This window comes from Opisthocomus hoazin, chromosome 4 (genome assembly GCF_030867145.1).
Source record: "Opisthocomus hoazin isolate bOpiHoa1 chromosome 4, bOpiHoa1.hap1, whole genome shotgun sequence".
NCBI lineage: Eukaryota > Metazoa > Chordata > Aves > Opisthocomiformes > Opisthocomidae > Opisthocomus > Opisthocomus hoazin.
The window spans coordinates 53,651,040-53,672,564 of NC_134417.1; positions in this window are offsets into that span (position 1 = coordinate 53,651,040).

Sequence of the window (21,525 nt, forward strand, 5' to 3'; positions counted from 1 at the left end):
AAGATAATGTGCTGCAAATATAGTTTCAATGCTAATAAGAGGCAGTTTCACAGCCTAGAGAAGTTCATTCTGACTGCATTTTCATTGCAGTGATAAACAGTACCTAAAGCACCTCAATTACATATTTAATATAAAAAAGTTGTAACACACAATTTCGTGAAACTACTGTTAACTTTACTTTAGGTATCCCACTCTTTCAATAAGTAAAATTGTAATTTTGCTACTTCTACACAACTGTGACAGAGTTGAAATCGGTGTTAGCAGTGTCACTACAGACACATCTGTTTCATATCATAATTTCATTGCTATGAAAATCTACAGTAGCTTTCCTTGTTTAAAACTGCAGCAGCTGTGAGTGGGACTTTTTAGTTTGCACTGAAAATTTTTCAGTAAACTTGCATGACCGCTTTTGATTTTTACTATATCTTACAACACTCTTTTATAGTCATTTGTTTTCTTGCAATAAATGTAAAATGACATGGAGCTACATTGCTTATGCCAGCTGAAGATTCGATCCAAAAGCTGATTCTGACATCAAGGCCCGGGCACAAGGGAAATCATAGATTTAATTGAAAAATCAGAATAAAGATATATGCTGAAGGTTTCAATCTCAGTGAAATCACTCATTCCCTTTCACTAGAGTGCAAGGATTACAATGTCTATAATTAACTTCTATTTAATATATTTTTCATATTTCTGAAAAATAGCAATTATATTCCAAGCTTTCTGAGCTTTTTTAACTGTTATTCAAGAGGAACTCATGAATGAGTGAAATCTTCTGACTGATACATGGCAGTGACAACCAGAATCTCATTTCAAGAAAAACTCTGTCAGTTTGGATTTTGTATTCCAGAGCAAACAAAAGAGGGGTAAAAGGGAAATCCTCTGAAACTCTTTTATGTAAACAGGAGTGACCAGAAAGTAGCCTAGTTACAACTGACATCTGTGGCTAAAGGCACTCACATGGAAGTTTGATCTGTTTTATGAAGCAGAGACTAGTGCATTGGTCTCCCTTAACCCCAAGTAGCCTGGATAACTAACTACCTACAGGGACATAATCTCATCTAAGAAGCTGTTCTGTTAGTTTTCACAAAGAAATATCATATTGATTAAACCAGATTATCTCTATCACTGTTATAAAGTGGGTGTGAAAATTCTCCAAGGTACAGAAGACTTTGATCTGAATTCCCATTCAGAATCAGAGACATGGAGTAGGATTTTCAATGTATACATTCTTCTCTGATAAGCATCTTAAACATTCCAGTTAAGATGAATGGGTTCTCTCTGACACCACAAAATCTCCCATTAACAGAGGAAATCTATTTAAATGTACTAAAACATAATACTTTTTCTTCTGACGACCCAAGCCAATCCAAACATAAATACAACTCTGTCTCAGGTGAAAGACTTCCAGCTGCGTATTGGAATGAGCCTATGCTATGGCCAAGATACGTTTACACATCTTTCCTTATTAATAGCTCTGCACAACTGATCTGCACAAATCACTCTATTGAAATTATCTCATTTTGAATAAGCAGTGGGTTTGCTTAATCTTTCTGAATTGTTGATTACCACTCTTACTTTTTGAACGCTTTCCTTTCTTAATGATTTTACTGACATGAAATGTTGCCATTTTTTCCAAATTTTAATTGAATCAGTCACTTTCATTGTTTTTTCCCAATGATATAAATCTAATCCACTTTGAAAGGAAAATGGGGATGCTAATGAACCAGATTTCAAAATAACGGAACAAAAGAGTTCATTTATGCTGTGAACCGTGGCATATGTCCCTTTGGTTACTGTCATGTTCAAAGTCCTTTAACTATGGGGAAAGAGAACTTTCAAATGAATTACCTGCTGAATGCAGGAGAGGACAGAAGCCACAGGGGCTTTGGTTTCCGGGGCCCAGCTCCTGGGAGGCCGAGGGCTGTACAGCGCACCAGCAGATGGAGACACAGTATTCTTCTTGGGAGACACATTGCAACTCCAGGTCCAGGTAGTCTCAACGTTCTACCGGTGGTGACTTGGCAATTCATCAGTTTATCAGGGTAGTGCAATCCAAACCCAAAGCCATCTTCTGGGGTTTTCTCAACCATACATTTTTCTGGATTGTAGCTGTTACTGCTCTGAATAATTACTTTGATAGTGGCAGGTTTGATACTAAGCATAAATTTGTAGATATATTTGTAGAACAATGTACTAGATAAATGTTTAACTACTTAATAATCTTTCTACGATTAACAATTTCTCAGAAATGACAGATATTTCTTGTGAATCTATTAATCTATGTGAGTTCCGTTCTAATGGAGTCACACTTCCTAGACTCTCGCTGATATTTTTGAGTGTAAGTTTTATAAATTCAAATACTTGGGTTATTTTTTTCTCAGCTGAACTTTATAAAATAGCTTTATTTGTATATCCCAGATGGATATTTGGAACTACACTTGGTGTGAGAAAACCCACCCATTCCAGTTCAAAGTTTAACTTCTCTCAATAATCCTTAACTTCAAAATGTTTTCCCACAAATATTTCCCATTCATAAATTCAATAATTTTAATGTTCACTAAAAATGTGAGTTTAAAAATTGATTATTTGAAAGAAGGGAAGAGAAGAGAAGAGAAGAGAAGAGAAGAGAAGAGAAGAGAAGAGAAGAGAAGAGAAGAGAAGAGAAGAGAAGAGAAGAGAAGAGAAGAGAAGAGAAGAGAAGAGAAGAGAAGAGAAGAGAAGAGAAGAGAAGAGAAGAGAAGAGAAGAGAAGAGAAGAGAAGAGAAGAGAAGGAGAGAAATAAAAGCATGGTTTCCTGTTATGCAATGAATCTGACATGATTGTTCTTATGGATGGAGCAGAATGGCTCAGCCAGGAGGAGGTTTGACAGAAGTCAGAAAACAGCTAGAAACCTGTACAATCAATAATAAACAGGACTTTTCTAGGTGACTGTGCTGAAATTCCAGAATTCTGTGTTCACAGAGGCTTCATTCAGCTTTAGGGCAACAGAATTCAAACCATCCATGACTAAATAGATTGTACTGGTAGGAAGTCACAAGTATGAGAGAGTAGGGCTTGTGATTAGAGACATAAGGGAGGAAAAGCACACAGATCAGCATGCTTCTGAGCATATGGTGGAAACTTTAACTTTCTGTTTTCTATAAAACATTGATTTATTTCATGGCACAATAGAAAAGGGAGCAGAAGTCAAACAGAAAAAAACCACTACTTTTCCAAAACTGGCAAAATCAAGCTCTCATCAAGAAATGGTGTGTGGGATCTGGTTGGGGATGATTTTCCTGAAGCAGTACATATTATCCAATAAATTTCCATGAGTTAGTATAATACCAAATACAAAGCCACATGGGATTTAATGTTACTAGCTCTTACAGAGTCTTCCATTAGCACACTGCCTAGAAACAGCAAATGTAGTCACCATAAGCCCATGATCTCTGGAGTTCACAGCAGATCTAGAAGCTATGACAAATCCTGCAACATTAAAAGCTCAGTTGTCTTTTCTTCTCATGACTCTTCACAAAACTATGTCCCTTATTCTAATAGAAGCATTAAAAGGAAGCTAAAGAATACAACACAGGTGAACATCTTGAATACCTTGCCACTGGCTCACACATACAATTGCTCCCTCCTCCCTTTTCTCAAAAGCCATAGGTTTTCATATGAAAGGAAATTTTACCTTTCGCTCAGCTCTGTTCTTGAAGTCCATTGGTTAATGCCTTATTTGCTACAGCTTAGTGGAAGTTTATAAATCTACTGGCTGTATCAATGATATTAAATGGTATGGCACAACAGGAACAAAAATGCTCAGCCAAGTACAATTGGTGCTGAGCACCTGAAATCCACATCATATTCATTTCAGAGGGGATTTTGGAATAGCTGTAGTCCGGTCCTATATGATGAACACCAATTAGCAATTCAAGTGTATTGGGTGTACTCCTAGGGATCATCTTCCACTTCAGTTTTACCGAAAAGAAGCCACGTTTATGTGCTCTGGGCTGCTTGCAGTGTGAAACAAAGCAAGTTAAGTTGAACAACAAGGAGTTTCACTTCAGCAGCGCTCTCCTAATCTGGAGTATTAATGTAGATGTAGCTGCTGGTTACTTGCCAAGCCCTCAGAAGAGGGATTTGTTACTGTTTAAAGTCTAATAGAATGTATAGAGAAAAAGTTGTCAACTACATTAATGTACCTGTTTCAGAGGGAGAGTAAAGAAATTTGTATAGGTGTGTAATCTATGATCTTCTAGCAAAGTCTCAGCTGAGGAGGTCTAGCACATCTATGATTTAAGGCAGAATAGAGAGTAAACATTTTTTGCTGCTATTACCAAGATCAATTCCATTTTAGTCAAGCTGAAAGTTACATACATGTGTTCAGCAGAGATTTAGCAGAACTTCATAGCTTATGTTCTCAAGGACTTTCCCTCAGTATAGTCTGGCATGAATGACAATGTAGACCTGTAATGCAGAAATAGATTGTGAAAAGTCTGCTAGGAAACATGCAGAAAATAGGGTTGAAAGTTAGTGGCAATGGAAGAGTGAGAAAGAAATGAAAGGAGGAGTTAAGGAAAGAATAATGAGATTCTCTGAACAAATAAGCTGTGACTAGAAGCCATGAGAAACCACTGGAAGTATAAAAGACAAGGCTGGAAAAGGGACACAGTAGTAGGAATGAGGCAGACTGTAACACTCTTTGCCCTTCTCTTTTCCACCAGAGCATACAATCCAGCTTTCCAAAGTTCAGGTGTAGTGTTTCAGTGACACACAGCTATAGTTTTTTGGATGATAAATGATTCCATGCACCCATGTCTCCTAAAAGCACCAGAGATTCAGGGAGAAACTCAGAAAGACCATTATTTTACATAGAATCTTTGTGTATGGCTTGCAGTTTTCTGCAATTTTTTTAAAAACTTCTCAGGAGATTGAAGATAAAGAATAAGGTATTATCTATCCTACTTGCATAGTTCTTTTGTCAAAAAAAATCAATATTTTTTCTTTGAAATTACTGGTAGTTTTGGGTAGCCTAAACTGTTTTAGCTTTCTTTGGGAGAATGGCATGTGCATAGTACTTGCTTTATATTGGATAGCGTGGTACCCTTTTTTCATTTAAATGAAACTTTGCTAATAGTAACAAGAACTATTTAGAAGTCCTTTCTAAGTGCAAAAATAATGTTCATTAGTAGATACGTTTGTTCACAAAATGAACACAGGTAGAATTGATTCTATTAATATTGAAAACATTATTTCATCCTAGTCCTTATCAGTCATTGAATGACTTTAGTTTACGTCCTGATAGATCATAACAACAGACGTTCCTCTTTTACTACCATCATATTCTAAGATATCATTATTATTATTGTTGTTGTTGTTGTTATTATTGTTATTTTCCTAACTGAAAAAGGAGGACCATTGCCAACTACCACAGCATTTTGGCTCTTCAGCAGATCCTGAGGAGTACTGAAGTGTAACAGAAACCATGACTTTTCTGCACTGCATATTATAATTTTCACTTCAGTCCTAAAACTTCAGCTGCTTTCTGACTTCAAATGTCTATGCCAACAATTGCTTTTCCATCAAATTCTCATAAAAATAGAAAAAAAATATGGTATAAGAGCTATAAGAGTGTTCAGGTCATCCATGAATTCTCTAATGGTAGGGAAACCTCAAAAAACTAGCTGTTGTTGGAGTGGAACAAATAAGACTTAAAGGGCTGGTGAATCTTATTTTATATTTTCTGCACTTTGCCTTCAGCAAATACTACTCAACAAATCCTTTTTCCCCCCAAAGGGATGGCTAGAGCTGGTTTTGGTTTGAATCTATGTCAATATTTTTACTTCAGACAAATAAAAGTGATTAAGCTATGGTCTGAATAAGTTTTTCAAATCGGTCTTAAATAACAAATCAAATTCTGAGTTATTCAAGCAAACACATGAAAATAGAGATAGCAATAACTTCTCGCTTTCCTAACACTGCAAGTATCTTTTTAGTTTTCCAAAAATATAAGGAAAATGAGCTTTGCTGCAGAAGCTTCAGCATGGACTACATATGTATTTATGTCTACATTTTAACTCTTTAGAAAGGGTTAACAGTGAACATTACAAGCAGTGATGTTTAAAAAAGTGGCATAAGTTAACCTTTATGACTGTCAACACAGAGGCATTCCTTGTTCTGTGGTCACACTTTAGTTACAATGAAACATGCTTATGAAAAATAGTCAAAACTTGTTGTCAATTATTTAGTATTCCCATAAACCATTAGATGGTCAAAAATATCTTTAATTGATTCCATTTCTACCTACACTACTTATTATTTATTAGTATAACAAACTTCTCCATGGGAACAGCTAATTGTACCTCCCTAGTGGCCACTTCAAGTGGAATAAGCATTGCACAGTGCTGCCTAAGATACTACTGAAAGGCCTTCAGCATTTGGGATTTGATTAAAACTGTATTACATGTACACATCAGCAACCATTGCTAAAACAAAACACTAATTTAAAAAATCCTTCTGCTATAATACTTGATACAATTGAATAGCCTTGCACGCATGGAAAGAGGAGGGTGGGACAGCCTGCTATCTCTTTTTTTTTCCCCTCAGACAATTATTTTGTAATAGAAATAATATAACATTATACTGTACAATGAGAAGGGAAAGTGTGAACCCTACCAGCTGCACTGTGGGAGAGACCTTTTCCTCTGACATACATGTAGCACAGCTAGCTACTGCTGTCTAAGTTGCATGGTTTTGTTTCCCGTTTTTTTTTAAGACTTAATTGTTAATCTGTTCTATAGTAGAAAAGACAGATGTTATGGAAATGATAAGCCACACTGTGTTTAGATTGTTCTCTGACAAGACATTCCATAGGCAATATTCCACAAAGAAAAATTTGGACAATAAAGCATCCATTTTGAGACATGTAGGTGAGTTTTAAATACTAGTGAACAATATCAACTTAATAGCATTACAAGCATATTGTAACATTTAATTAAAATATTCAAAACACTATGTAAAAAGTAGAAAACAATTTCTACAGTGACCAATAAAAACAAAGATTTTACAAATATATATTAGGCTGTTTATTGGGTTAAAATTCAACAAAAAATAAGCAGGTATTCTTTTCACTTAAAATAATCTGTGTTCTTTCATCACACTCAGAGACCCTTTGTTGAAATGAACAACCTCTGAAAATCTCGAAAGATGCAATTCAAAATATAGCTTGCTAATTCAGATTACTCTTATCCAGCTCTTTTTTTTTGCCTTAAACCAAATGGCATATCTGGAAGTGATCTCCAGGCAATTCCTAAGTGACACTTTTCAATAACTGGATTCTAACTCTGCAGAAAGAAGACTCTCATTCCTTTCTGATGCCCAGACTACATATCTGAAAGTGGATTTACGTTGTCAAAGGGCAGCACTGGTTTTAGGTGATAGGAAGAGCAAAACAAGGAAATCATTTTATCCAGAATAGCACTGTGAATTTGTTCAGAATGGTCATGGAAATCACAGTTCTAATGACCTCAAAGGCATAAGTAGAGAGTCAGTACTCTTAAAGGTAAAAATAAACTCTGGCAAAAATGTTAATGAACCTGCAAGCAAAAACACCACCATTGATTGCAATTGGTGGTGCCATGCCCCAAGTCAGATGTTGAACACTGACCAGGGTACTTTGCTGTCTGTATAGTCCTTTAATTCAAAGTGTCTTTCATATGAAATTTCCTGCTTAACAAATAAGAATAACTTTATGCTTTTCTTTCCCTATCTTTTCTTTTTCCAGTGTTTAGGAGGAAAGAATAAAAAACTGATATATTTTATTAATCTCCAAAAATAAAAACATTAATGAAAAAGCAAATTTTTGATAAACATTTTTATCGTAAAACTAAGAATTTTGTACAAATTTTTTCTATTTTCCTTAAGTAGTAAACTAGAATTAAAACTGCCAAGATCCAGCAGACATTGAGTAGTGTGGAGCAAAGAAGAGATGAAAAATGAACAAAAATTCCAGTTAGAGACACTAACAGACAAAGCAGTTGAATTACTAGATGTGGTGGACAGACATTACTGAAGCAGAAGTAAAAGCAGAACATTAAGCTTTAGACAGAGAGAAGAGGGAAACAAAAGCTATTGAGCAGTCATCAGCGTGAAGTGACAGGAATAATGAAGTACTGGTTTTGAGAAAGAAATATCTTACTTTCTTCACATGCACTTCAATGCGGTGTTTTGATGCAAACATTTGTTCCATATGTGAGGTGAATGGCCTCACATTCAAATATATAGTCAAGACTTGCATCAAAATAAATCTGAAATAACTTTCTGATGTCTTGGTATTCACCAAGAATTAAAGCACTAAGATAAGCTTAGAATCATCCCTGTTTCTTAATTCTTACTCTTTGGGGTTTTATATACAGTAAACAACCCTGCTATTAGCTTCCAAAAATGTGTGAGATGTGTAAAAGACTTTGAAGAGAAATGTTTTTGAAGGACAGTCAGTGGTCTTCAACATTTTTAGTAATCACTTTTTCTCACTGTTTTATTTCAAAATCTGTTAAAATCTGCTGGTTTATTTCAATCATTTTTCTCTCAAGAGAAGGAGGAGCTAAAACACTGGTTTGTAATTGATCCCACTATTACCACTAGGAAGGTTTTGACAACAGCAGACTGACTCCACCAGTACTCACTGGATGATCTTTGCCATGTCTTTTAGTTGCCGTATGACTGAGGCAATAAAAGGAGGATATTAATATATGCCTCCACCATAGATGTTTTATGAGGTATCATTTTATTGGCTTGCTGTAAAAGTAGAACTAATCAAAAAGATCAGAATGTTCATCCTAGAAAGCTCCAGCATCTTAACATATATTTTAACCCTGTCATTATAACAATACAGTACAAATACACAAACATTATATGAAAATAGACAATTTGTCCAATTCAAGATGCTCATAAACCAATGTGACTTCCAGTGAGAATGGAACAAAAGAATTGCTGAAAATTCGTCTCTGAAAAGGATGAGCTTTAGAACTAGGGACAAAATGTTCTCTTCATCTTGTCAGGAAATCTAAAAATATAAATTCCGCTAGAATATTACTTCACCAAATAAACTTGTTTTCTTGACCTATCACTTAATTAGAAACTTTCCCATATAGCCTGAAAAGTGCAACTTTGTGTGTTCTAAATACCTAATAATAGGGGAAAGCCTCTGTAAAGCCCAGACAAACCACTTGATTTTGTACAGATTAACATATCTGGCTCAATCATAATGGCAGAAATATGGAAACCCAGAGGGAATTGTTCTGCTGTTATTAGGACTCGCTATAAATAAAATATGAAGCATACATTCCAAGAACAAATCTCCATTATGATTACAAAGAGGTATCTAAATGAAGAGAGAATTCACTTGCTTGCGGAGTATACTGAATCAGAAAATAATTGTAAACAAAACTGTTTACCAACATAACTTTTTCCAAAAATGTTAATGAATTTTACAACAGAATATTGTTTTCAGTCTTGAAAGACCCACCCCCAATCAATGCCCCAGAGAGTCTCTATATTAATTTACCCCAATATGTGTTTTAATAAAGATCATAATACACAAAGAATAAAAGAATAACTGCCTAAAAAGACAAAGCGGAAAAAAGCATCAAGAAACACCCAACCCAGAAGCTAGCAAGATTAACTGGCAGAAAAGCAGGGAAATGTAGATTTTCGAAATACACAAAAAGTCTGCTTAAAAGCAGTAGCTGAAAGTCTTTCTTAGGTTTAAGGCTGGTTACCCACACAACATACTGAAAGAACTACAAGAGGAAAGCAGTATGTTCACTAGTAAAAAACTAGCTAAAGACAGAGTAAATGTTACAAATTTTAATATATACTCTCAAATACATGAATCAATGACAACCTTTTTTTTTAGTAAAGAATCTAGATTTTTAAAAACTAGACTGATTTTCTTATACACAGGAATACTTCTATCTCTATTTATTATAATGTACAATTAGTAATGTTAAACAAATTGAAAACTATGTTTTTGAAATAACTTCTTAGCTATTCCTCAATGATAATACCAAAATCAAAAGCTCATTAGTAAAACTGTCTAGAAAAGACACCAGATTTCGCAAATCATGGCACTATTGAAGACACTTCTCAGGTTTCTCTGTCCAGTGGCCTGTTACGTCTCAGTAACAAAATATTGTGCCTTATCAAGACACCTCTTTATGACCAAGACAAATCGGATACCTCAGTATGGAAAGCCCCTTGAAACAAGAGAAGTTGCTTCTGCCATTCCTGCCTGTCAGTGGTACCGAAGGCTCCAAGAACCTCCAACTCCCTACCAACATCCTTTCCCTTCTCTGGGCAACTTCAGAGCAGCAAAGACATTCTTCTCCATATTCTGAGAAGCACAAGAAAGTGCTGAGTTTCCATTTATTCCTAAACCAAAATTTCTTGTTTAAATAATTTTGTGCTTCCCAGCCTAGTCTGGAGTCAGATTATGCATCCATTTATTCCCTCAACCACTTTTCATCTGCTAGTCATTGGTTTGTCACTTTTCCTTCATCACACCAGTGCCTCTCCACAGCTCCTTTTATCACCTGGAAATTGGATATGGCAGGTCTTAAAATCTTCTCATTCATATGACAGGAGAAATAAACAGATTTTTTTTCACGTAAGTGCCCTTTCTTTAACAACACCTCAAAATCCCCTACAAAAAGAGGAAACAGAGACGAGGTGACCTTAGACGAAGAATCCCACTAGTGAGACAGCAGCTGTCTATCTTTTCCATTCTGCACCTGGCACAGAGCAGAGGCACATTCATCCTAATGGGTATGTTGAACACTATCACTCTGAATACAGGAGAACAATAATAATTACCGATAGTAATTAAAGCAAGCAAGATACAGCGTGGGCTAGGTTGAAAAGTTCTCATCATTAAAATCAGAAAAAAATTAGTGCTAGCATATTTCTTGTATATATGTTAAATACACAATACAAAGATGTAATGATGACTTTCGTACTAAGCTAGGGTTTTTTTAATAACTTCAGAGTTCTGTTATCATGTTCAAATGCTTAATGGAGAGTTTACTGCTACTCAGTTTTTAATCACTTTAAAATATTACTATCTTTTCCTTTGGGGGAAAAAAAAGTATGTGACATAACTATCCTTTTAATTGTAGAAGTTCCCTAAATATCTTGCATTTAGGCTTTGATATTATTCTTTAAATGGAAAATCAGTCAGTGAAGTTTTGCTTTTGTTTGTGTTTCGGTTGTTTTGGGAAGAAGTTCTTCCTGGATGGTAAGCTGATATTGTAACTTCCATAACAGTTTTTGATATGACAAAGTTACAAAACACTGGCCAACAGAAAACACTTCCCGTTTATTAGCCTTTAATTCTAGAAGATAACATCTAAAAGGATTTCACAGATATGTCTCGTGTTTACCCTGAGGCATTAGTTCACATTTCAGAAATTATCTACTTCAGAGAATTCAATTATCCCATTATTGTGATGCAGCACATAAAAAGGAATTCCTAGAATTTTCCCTCATTTGGGGAAATTTTACTCTTTTGAAACAATTATCATAAAAGAACATTAAAAATGTATTAATATAAAAATGTTTACATTTGTGTATGTACACATTTTGTTGTATATACACATACACACATACGTATTCCTCTCAAAGACTAAAGTTTACAGTCCATGTCTTCTTCTTAATTGTGATTTACATGAAAATATTTTCATTCTGGAGATCATAAAATTATAGAACGATTTGCATTGGAGGTGACCTTAAAAATCATCTAACCATGGGCAGGGACACCTTCCACTAAACCAGGTTGCTCAAAGCCCCATCCGCAGAATCGTAGAATCACAGAATCACAGAATCACAGAATCACAGAATGGTAGGGGTTAGAAGGGACCTCTGTGGATCATCTAGTCCAACCGCTCTGCTGAAGCAGGGTCACCTACAGCAGGCTGCACAGGATCTCATCCTGGCCTTGAAAATTTCCAGGGAGAGGGCATCCACAGCTTCTCTAGGCAACCCGTTCCAGTGTCTCACCACCCTTGTAGTAAAGGATTTTTCTAATACCTAGTCTAAATCGAAATCTTATACCTAATCTAAGTCTACCTTCTTTTAGTTTGACGCCATTACCCCTTGTCAAAAGCCCCTCTCCAGCTTTCTTGTAGGCCTCCTTCAGGTACTGGAAGGCTTCTATAAGCTCTTCCCATAGCCTTCTCTTCTCCAGGCTGAAAAGCCCCAAATCTCTCAGCCTTTCTTCATAGGAAAGGTATTCTATCCCTCTGAAAATTTTTTTGGCCCTCCTCTGGTCCTGCTTTAACAGATCTATGTCCTTCCTGTGTTGACCATGACTGTCTCATTTCATTAATTTTCAGGCACCTCATTTGGCTCAATTGCTGCAGAGAAGCAAAAAGGAGTGTGGATGTTTCAGCGCCCATTATTTCTTTGCAATTCGGCTGTGGGGAGTAACAAGAACAAATTTGCTCCAGCTAAAAAGAAGCCACGTATCTGTAGGTAAATTTTCTAACTGATGGCTTCTAGAGGATATGAAAAAATACAATAAACAAGACTGAATCAAACTACAGAGAGCACTAGGGAAACTGGGTACAGATCTACCCTGTCGCTGTAACAAGTGTTTTCTCACATCCATCCATCCACCCATCCATCCATGCCCACGGATGATATAGCTCACATATAGCTCAGATGATATAGCTCACATATACTATAGCTGATTCAGTAGCTTTTTGGTAGATAGTATCATCATCAGTCAGGCTTAGAGGAGTAAGGACAATATGTCTTCTTCATTTGAAGGAATGCTACGCAAGCAAAGTTGGGTAATGATGTTAACCAAATAATACACAGTAATAACAAGAGGTCAAAAACTACCCTTTCATCTACTTCTGGACATATACTACTCTTGTTCCTTAGCTGCCCAAAATGTATCCAGGAATATGCCTGTGAAGACTTCCACACTAACCATGAAAGAGGTAACTCTGTTATAAAATAATACTGGTAGCATTCTGTCTGTTTTATACATGTGTCGACCTCTATGCCTGCCACTAGAAGGAGGAAGAATAAAACAAAAACTTAGAGCAGAAAAAGCAGAAAGGTACAACAGATTACTACCAAGAACTTCCTAGCCCCTTCCTTCAGAACACTTGTTGACTGTTACAACCTACCTGTACTGGAAGAGGGAAGGGTTATTATTCTTTTATACATAAAATGACTGTGTTTTCTTTTAGAGGGTCTGAGATCATTGGTTAGACACCTAAGTATGTTTATGAACTAGTCTGCTGAGGTGATTTTCTGTTTTTCCAAGCAGCAGTGGGATCCAAGTAAAGAAAGGCTGATGGAGTCAATCTTCGACTACCTTACCAACAGTATTCATCAGTTACAGTTACTTTTAAGCAGACACTCTGCTTATAATTTCTTCTGTTATATTTGACTGCATTTTCTAAAAACTGTGTTTTGATTTCAGGTTCTTCATTTGTTACCCATCTACCACCTTGATCACAATGGCAGGGGCAGATCCAGCCATACTGTGAAAGGGAGCAGTGACACAGAAATGCGGTTGCAATCGAGTCAGGTGACACTGTACATGAACTGTATTGGTGGTGCTAATAGGAGGGGCTGTGACTGGCTTATCCACCCTAAGTAAATCTACCCCTAGGTAATGCTTTATTCTGTGTCTGGCAGACAGGATACGGTGCATACATATGATTTTGCAGAATCCTGAGAGTGTGAGATAGGTTTAAGTTAGGTATTTTGTTGGTTTTATTACCATTGAACACATGCTCTCCTGACCACAGCAGCTTCACGAAGGACTTTTGATTAAGTAAGGTTCTACCCAATGTGAGTAAAGAAAACAGAATCTGATCCAAAGGGATTTAAGCAAATTTGTGGTTTTTCTTATTGTTCAAGTCATGTTTTTACTGCTTTCCCTTTTAACACTAGGTGTAAATTCAAGTGTCATTTCCAAAGAAATAGCTATGATAATCTGTGGTGAGCCGATTAATAGCACTTACGCAAATTTCAATGACCACAAAGTTGTGAATGTGTCTATGTGAGTGATCTGCTTCTTATAAAGTAAAGGAGTCTTCTTTCACGTATTTAATAATACTCAGAATTCTCTTCTCCTCCTCCTCTCTGTGTTCACTCTGAAGTTCTCTCCTTCTCTCATTTGTTGTTGTTGTGGCAAAGTTATTTTTTTCTTCACTATTTCCACTCACCCACAGTTAATCATTTACGGCCTTTTCCACTGCAAACATGTAGAAAACACGTAAAAAGGAAGCCTGTTATCAACACAATCAGCAACTCCGATTATAGCTTGATCAGAACTGACATCACTGGGGTTTCATTAGTGATATTAGATAAGCACAATCTATTTTCAATCTCTTTTTTTTTCTTTTGCAATGTCAAAAAAGACACTCACCCTGCCCCAACTAGTTCTATTTGACAGTGACAGGACTGCATAAAGGATTCCTTTCACTTATCATCTCAAGACCATTTTACATGCCAAACAAATCAAATCTACACATCTCTCACCATCTTTATCAACCTGCCCAGACAAAGGGTCGGAAGCATTACAACCTTTGACTTGCTAACTTCTTTTTTTCTCTTTACAGCCTAAAGCAACTCTTAAAATGTAAAGGATGAATGTGCAAACAAGTAAGTTTTGCAATATAAGTACCGGGGCAGAGAAATTCTCCCACTGACAAGATCTGCCAATGCAGATAATGTTCTCCCCCTTGTCTTTCATGCTACACGTGCTGTCCTAGGTTTGGCAGATATCATACCTCAAACAATCTTTGCAGAAAAAATAAAATAAGCACTTATCCCAGAAGATTTTTATTTTATTCTTAATATTTTTATTTTGTTATCTCTACGGTTCCGATAAGTGAATGAGTCAACGTGCTCTCAAGTGGGGAATCTGGGATCCCTTAGGAAAATACCTTTTTATCTAGTAAAAATAGCATTACTAATTTTAAGATATCTATTTCTCATTATACAGTGCTTTTGCAACACCGTTAAAAAGAAATGGACCAGATCCTGGACACAAATAGGATTCTTTGAATTTGCCATTTTGTTTGTAAGAATTGTTTTCTTCTGTTGACATTTGTGAAAAATAATGCTGTCCTGAGTTTCAGTAGAAGTCTGTTTTTTCCTCAGATTGTTCCAGCTAGACTAAATCAGGAACATACTTTCACAGAATCACAAGAAGCAAGGCATTCTTCTTGAGAGGAACCTGAGAAAATCTAGAGCTCCCGGCAATGCCAAGGGAGATGAAACTTAATGATCTTCACAGGGTAGGACCTGGGGGAAGTTTTTTAAGACTCCATGGATGCTTAAGAGTGCACCTACAGGAAAGTTTGGATAGCGAATGTAACAATTCAATATTTGATGGTTAAACTGAGCTATTCTTTGTTGTGAGTTGGGAAGATAGATCAGGAGAATAAACATTCAGTACCTTGACTGGTTTGTCATGCCTATTCCTGGATACTTTATACCAGTCCCTGTCAGAGACAGCATACGACTTCAGGTGGAGCAGGTATAAGCTAGGGCGGTAGCTTTTCTGGGCTTAGTCCACTTGGACTCCAAATTTCCGCATCAAGAGGAAGAATATTTGTAGCTCCTGCAAGATTGTACCCTGAATTTATATCTTAGAGACACAGAAATAAAAAGAGTAATTGATGTTCTTGTACCAAACTGGCTGGGAAGTGAGTGAGGTCCGATTTAAATATGCAAGTGGTCATGCACTAGGCAGTCAGCCTCATCTATGCTACTTATATCAATAATAATTATACAGTTAAGTGAATAGACTTTGGAAAAGAAGAGAGACTAGATGTATGGTAACATTAAGTTTTCGTATGTATTATTTGGTGTGATATTCACAGTGAATTGTACATGTTAAATCTTTCACAGAAGCTATATTCATTCTGCAAAGAAGAATGGGAGGGCAAGTTCCTTCTTTCCATAAAAGGAAGGAAAGGATAGAGAAGATGAAACACTGATTCTGGATGAATATAGAATTCCGTCACATATGCAAATGATTTAGAGATAGAGGAATATTCAGTCTGGGTAGGTAGCAACATGAAGAAAAGCACCCCTCCTCCACAACAGCTCTAAAGCAGAACAACAAACACTGTTCAGCTCGTCCTGCCTTGACAAGGAGAAAGGTTATCTGAAGATTTACCACGAGTACATCTTTTTCTTCAAATCGAGGGCCTTGAAATACCAGAAAAGATGAAGAAATGAAGTACAGAATCCAAGAGGTAGAGTGAAAGCTAGTAACAGCAACCACTGCAGCCCCAAATAAGCACTAATCAAACAAGACAGTAACATTAAGTCCCCTGCATGGAGGCAAACTGAGAACCCTTCTGTAGTCCCATTAACTTTAAAATCTCAGCTGGATATGCCACCTGTGCAGACATTGAATCTCTACCTTGCTAATATCTATATCTTTCCATAATCACCTCCTTTCATTTACCTATAACCTCTATTCTTATACAGACACACCTGTGCTTTGATCTTCATTCAGGTCTTTCCCACACACACATACACTTCTCATTAACACACACAAGATGGATCTGAGTGGAAGAAGGTTTTCTGTCTGAAATGGGAGTTCAGCTATGCGAAGAAAGAGGCTGGGTCTTCGGGAGAGGAGGAGATTAGCATTTTTTTAACAATACAGTAGCATTGGGAAACAGATACATGTCTGAGTGGGGGAGGAGGTGGGAACAGTTAAGTGGGGAGAGCTACAAAGATATTTTCATACAGGTGAAGATAAACACAGTAAATCCATTACAGTCTAATTTTGGAAAAACTTCTTAGAAAACATTCCCGGCTAATTATTCTCCAGTAACAAATGAATAGAATAGTAAATGTTATTAGAATAATTTACTATTCATCAAGAATAATAAATGAATAAAATAAGTCATTATTCCCACATCCTTGTTCTTTGCAAGCTCTGGCAAGCTAACTGGTGCACCAGGAGGAGTGTCTCAGGAAGAACAGGGAAACAATGCACATAAAACTTGGAAAAGAGACTTTAATTTTGGGTGAGAAGTTCACATATCGAACACCATTTTGTAACTGTGCTACTGACATGAATTACCATCTGAGCCATGAGCATCTTACCATATTCTGCAAAACCTATTCGGCTTGTTATTGCCCAGAGGTCCAAAATTATGGAATAGGACTGTGATCTTTTCATACAGGTAGGTTTTTTTTCAAAACGATTTCTGTATTTCCTGGTCATCTTTTTGTCAGCAAAAACAGGTTAAGCAAACTGATATGGCATTGGCACAAGTCATAGAAATCAAAATTAGTATAGTCTTTATCAGATTCTCTTGTTCTGTTTTGTGGCTCCCCCTATTTTATACAGATATATAATGTATATATTTTGTGTTTTCATATATATAATACACCAAAAGACTTTCTTCCACTAAACAATGTACAAATCCTTCCTTGTCTCACATGCTCCTCAGAGAGCTTTCTCTGCTTCACAGGCACAGTTATCTCCAGAGAATCACCGTGTGCTCTCTCCCACACCTCCTTTTGCTTCATTCTCCATTTGCTACTCTCCACCAGCAGTCAAACATCTCAGTATAATCATATCAACTGAACTAGTCTAGAACATCTATGGATGTAATGGGCATTCACAACAGTAAGTATGAGTTTCTAGATCTTTCTATTCAGACATAGTTTACTGGTAAGAGCCATGAAAGCGCTGTTATTAAGGCCTATATTCTACTTTTTGTGATTCTAGGACTTTTGTATCAGCAGATGCTTCTTCTATCAGACTTAGTTTATGAGACGAGATCTAGGCTTCTAGGGTTTCTCAAGGGGTCATACTAAACCCGTTAAAAAAAAATAGCCCCGAAACATTCATTGAAAGAATATTTTTCCAGATGTGGGAAAAAGTCTTCTTTCATACTAGGTTAATAATGTATATTACAGAAGGGTAAAACAATAAACTGAGGGTTGATCAGGTTAAGGTAGGGCACTAAGCATCCTTATAACCTTGGGCAAGTTATTTAATCTTTCTATGACTCAGCTTCTGAGATGTAAAATAGAAAATGTCTTCCTTTATCTTACTGGCCATCTTCCTCTTTTGCCCTTGGTTTAAACTTCAAGTTCATTGAGTTCAAGACTATCTCTTAGCATGCATCTCGTAAATGGACAGTCTTGCAGGGGTTCCGCAATGAGCATAGCTCACCTCTGTCCCAGCATTTGTCTGTGTTTTGCAATCTGTTTTACGTAGCAGGTAAGCATCAGCTTTGCTCCATTCTCAGACCTCACTATGGGAAGAGATAATAAGCAAGCCTAAGATAATCCATATGCATGTACAGCTTTAAAAGAAGATGATTAACTCATGTTTACAATATACATTGATTACTCAAAAAAAAAAATGTCGGGACTCAGACCAAGCTTCCATCATAATTCTGCTGTATACATTGGGTGATATTGCAGTGTTCTAAGGTCCTGTCTTACTTTTTGCGGTGCATAAGTTTTTGAAACTCTAAACTCGGGGAAAATCTTATGGCCTTTCCGAAAATTTGATATAGAGCAATGATTCAAAGAAAATCTTTGAGATGCTGTGGCATAAGCCAGTATTTTTGGACTGTCCTGGACAAGCCAGGCATCTGGTTATTGCAACTGAAAAAGGTGAGGCAGTAGAAACGTGTAAAGAGGAGGCTGACATTATCAAAGATAGTTTCTAAAGCAATACTTGAAATGCATGTGAGAGGGAACAATGTTTTTCCAGTGATCATGAGATGACAACATATTCAAGTGCTTTAGGTACATATAGCTAAGAAGGGCAGTTTCTTATAAAAATTACACATGAACTCTGAAATCTAGAAAGATGTTAACAAAACATAACATATGAGCTCAGTTTGTCCCAGCTATAAGAAATGGAGTCTTTTTAGAGTGGGGTGTATATTTTTTACTGGGTTTTGCAAAGAAACTGGCACACATAACTTACAGATTTATTCCAATTTTGAGAAATGTTCCTATCTTAAATCAGGACAAAAAAGGTTGGTTTGTTAACATTTTCATAATCTGAGACACAAATAACATTTCATATTAGTCAAAATATTTTGCTTAGCCTTCTCCTTTAAAAAAAAATTACATAGAAGTGAACATTTTTACTCTAAAATGTCATTTTATCTCAATTTCCTCAATAACCTTTTGTTTTTCAAATGTAAATTTGGTATGTTTCAGTATTATATTCTTTAAAAATTTTGAATCAGGAAAGTGTCTAAGCAGACTGGTTTTTAGCTTGTTTTTGTGAGTCGTCACATTTTGGTAAAAACAAAGTTGGTTAAAAAATTTCCTATGAATTGAACTGTTTATCTAACTTCCCTTATCTTTTCTGCACTATTTGACCTATATTTCTGTTCTGTGCTTCACAAAACTTTCTGCTTAAGGGTAGACTGATAATCTACTTGATGCTATCCCTACTTTTCTCACTACAGGGATCTAACATTATATGACACTTCCTCTTACTTTAATGGTGGTTAAATACCTTCTGAAATAAAGGGAGGGATCAGAGAGGCTAAGGAGAAGCTGCTTGTAGTATCACTCTCAGTCTTGGCGTATTCTAGAACTTCCATAAAAGTTTTAATTACCGTCCTAAATAATTGAAAATAGTAGGGAATATAAAATAAGGGCAAAAACTAAGGAACATTTCATGTATTTAAGTTGACCTCATCTAGACCAAGATTTGCTCAGCCAAAAAAAGAACTGCTGATATGAACGTAATACATCACCAACACCAGAAAGCCTGAGAAAATGAAAGTCTCTCACACTGTCCCTGAAAGGAGAAAAACTTGGAGGTGACAGGCAAAAAGAGGCAAGGTATGAAGTGTGCCATAGATGTGGAATGCTTGCAGGTGTACTTCATATAGCTGTTACGCCTGGGAAGGCAATTCTCATAATTTTCTTCTTGGAATGAGTCTGAACAAATTCGTGACTAAACTGTGTGGGAGAGAGCAGGAAATTCCAACTTTGGCAGCTGATGGTCAGTTGCTACAAACTCAGTATGTTGCACAGGAGTATTTTTCCTTATTGAGTATCTGAAGTCTAACTCCAAAGTTTGAGGTTTAGGGCTGCCTCCTGTATTTGTTAACTCAAGTTCCAGTAGTAAAAATGACACCAATTACTGTTTTATGAGTTTGGTTCTGAACATGCAGGGATGAAGTGCACTTATTTTGGTTGTCCTTTAAGTAAAAGATGCCATTTCAACTTTTCTTACTTCTCTTCTTCTCATTTTAATAGACCTATATTTTGCAGTCCTCAAGTCTGTGAGCAGTAAAAAAATATGCACTTCACTAACTTGTTTATCACAGTTATCAGTGCACTTGTTTGTGTGAGATTTCCTGTGTTAACAGAAAGGAAGCATACTAATAATAGATGGCAAATACATGTTTTTGAATTTGTGCAACTGGGCTTACTATTTATATTTGTACAAATTAAGTTACTGTGCACTTGGAAAGAAAACATTGAGAAATCCATATCTAAAGTGAAACAATGTGCCTGTCAATAAAGCCAGCTTCTCACCAGGAACTAAATTTTATTAAAGACAAAGAGAACACATTTAGACACCTGCAACTACAAGATAAAAATCCATTAGCTTTGAGTAAAGGTCAAAGATGTGTTTAATAACTTCAGAGGAAAATGTCTTAAAATAAACTTGTAATTTAACAGCAACAACAAAATCAGGTAAACTAACACTAGGAATTATTTTGAGCTGCTTTCTTCCCTAATATCTCTGTACATTCACCAACAAAACCAGCTTATTTCCTAAACATGTACAACATTCTATTAACTCTACTAAATGGTCATAAGAAAGATTTATTTGTTATGTGTCATAGGTTTATTAATTTTTAAATTATTATAAACATTTTTCAAGTAAATGTATTGTAAAAATGCTCAAGTCTAATAATTTATATGAGGTCACCTTTTGACATTTAATCTTAAATTTGGCCACATGAAAGGTTTATCATCACACCTATATTGTTTCAGTACATAGCAGAAGGACACTTTCCACTTGAAAGTCACCTTGATCCGAACATTAGCAGCCTTCCGCTCCACACCTCAGATATTATTTAACAATGTCTCCACAGCCCTTTGCCACTTAGCTTTTTGCTTCCATTATCAAATTCCCTTATGATTACTTCTTTTCCGTTTAGGCTTAGCTGGACATGTTTGATCTTCGACACATAGAACAGGCTATCCTAATCCAGGCTGAAAAAGTATTGTGATTCACCTGCAGCTGGCCATCCAAGGATTTTATTCCCTTCAAGGAAGAATTTGGGAGTAAAGTATCCTTCTTAACTGGTATCTTCCAACCAAATACTTCCTGAGCAAAATCAATGACAGCTAAGTCAAAAGTCATTGTAAGACTCTGTGCTAATTATCTGAAAAATAAATATATAAATAAAATTTTCTCAGACTGCAGAAGTACCTTAAGCTAGATTTTCTATTTCAGACATGAATGCCTCATACATTCTTGCAAAT